The following is a 2,217-nucleotide window of genomic DNA, read 5'->3' as shown; positions in this document are numbered from 1 at the left end:
ATTTCAGGGGATTTTAAAAGAAATTTATTAGAATAAGAAAGAACATTAATGTATTTTGTAGTGTATACTTTTAGGGGTAATTTTTTTCTACAGAAAATTTACAAAAAAAGTACAAAATCTTGATTTTCAAACAATTTTTAAAGGACCAAAAAAAAAAAAACGGGGAATTGAAGAAAAATCAATTTTGGAACTGTTATGCCCTCAGTCATAGGACTACAGAGGGCAAATATCATTTGATACGGCCTAAACGTGTCTCATAAGAGTTTTTGACCCTAGGTCTCTTTGGACCAAATCCGTTTCAGGACATTTAGAGTCAATTTTTGGTCTAAACTTGGTACATCGCAATATTATTATCAAACTTAGACCTAGTTCGGGGATGCGCAATATCGGTCCAATCCTTTGGAACCTTCCTCCCCCACAAAAGGTCAACAATTTTAATAATCAGAACAAAAGTCAGAATATACTTAAATATGTCTATGCACTATAAGTTTTTCATGTGTTTAATACAAAACAGCCCTGGAAAATTTAATTAATAAAATCTCGTTTTCGATGGCCCTTGAAAAAATATGTTTTTTCAAAATATTTTTGAAATATATTTAAAAAATCCACCCATTTTTAAAAGGCCCAGGAAACTTATTTAAAGAAAACCCATGCTTATGATGGCTCTTGAAAAAAAATTTTCAAAAATTTAATTTTTTGACTATTCTTCAAAAAATACTTTTAAAGACCCAGAAAATTTATTTAAAAATAAATATTTTTAAAACTACAGTTTTTTTTAAAATTAATTTTTTTGACTAATTTAAAAAAATATTTTTAAAGATTCACCCTTTGTTGAACGACTCATAAAAATTATTTAATGACAATCCAAGCTTTTGATGGCCCTTGAAAATTTTTTTTAAAAATTTAAGTTTTTTTTTTGTTGTTTTTTGGAAAAATATTTTTTTTTGCAAAAAAATCTTCAAAAATGCTTTTGATTTCCCTTGAAAACTAATTTTAAAAAATTTTTGTGTTTTTTTTTTTTGTTTTTGTAAAAAATTCTCATTTTTGATTCTTCTTCAAAAAATAATTTTAAAAATCCACCCTTTTTTAAGGCCTAGGAAAATTATCCAAGCTTTTGATGGTCCTTGAAAACATTTTTTTTAATTAACCTTTTCTTGTTTTTGTAAAAAAATTAAATTTTTTTGTCTATTCTTCAAAAAATATTTTTAAAAATCCACCCTTTTTTAAGGCCCAGGGATATTATTTAATGATCATGCATGCTTTTTATGGTCCTGAAAAAATATTTTTTTTTGCAAAAAATCTTCTTCAAAATGCTTTTGATTTCCCTGGAAAACTAATTTTAAAAAACTTGCGTTTTTTTTATTTTTTTTAAATCCACATTTTTGATTGTTCTTCAAAAAACAAGTTTAAAAATCCATCCTTTTTTAAGGTTTAGGAAAATTATGTAAAGACAATACATGCTTTTGAAAACCCTTAAAAATTTACGTTTTTTTTGTTTTTGCTTTTTGACTGTTTTTCAAAAAATATTTTTAAAAATCCACTTTTTTTAAAAGTCACAGGAAACTTATTTAATGATCATCCATGCTTTTTATGGCCCTGGAAAAATATTTTTAAAAAATTATATTTTTCCACGTGACTATTCTTCAAAAAATATTTTTAAAAATCCACTTTTTTAAAAGGCCCAGAAAAATTATTTAATGCACATCCATGATTTTTATAGCCCTGGAAGAGTACCTTAAAAAAATCCATGTGTTTTGAAGGCCATGGAAATTATTATTTTGTTATTTTATTATTATTATTATTTGTTGTTTTTTTCATGTAAAATTTTATTTTGTAAAAAAATATTTTTTTATTTTTATTTTATTATTATTTCATTTTTTTGTTTTTTTTGTAAAATATTCACACTTTAACTATTCATCAAAAAATATTTTGAAAAATTCACCCATTTTTTAAAAAGGCCCAGGAAAATTATTTAATGTTAATTCATGCTCATGATGGCCATTGAAAAAATATGTTTAAAATATCCACGTTTATTTATAGGTCTTAAAAAATTATTTAAAAAAAAAAAAAAAAAAAACAAAACAAAAATATATTTTTTAAAAATTCGCGTTTCTTAAGAGCTTTTGAAAAATAAAAAACCCAACGTTTGTTGATGGCCCGCAGAAAAAGTTGAAAATAATGTCGCAGACTCAATTAGAACAAATAATATTTTTTGCA

This window comes from Musca domestica, unplaced genomic scaffold (assembly GCF_030504385.1).
Source record: "Musca domestica strain aabys unplaced genomic scaffold, Musca_domestica.polishedcontigs.V.1.1 25, whole genome shotgun sequence".
Classification (NCBI taxonomy): Eukaryota; Metazoa; Arthropoda; class Insecta; order Diptera; family Muscidae; genus Musca; species Musca domestica.
This window is presented reverse-complemented; position numbering follows the sequence as displayed.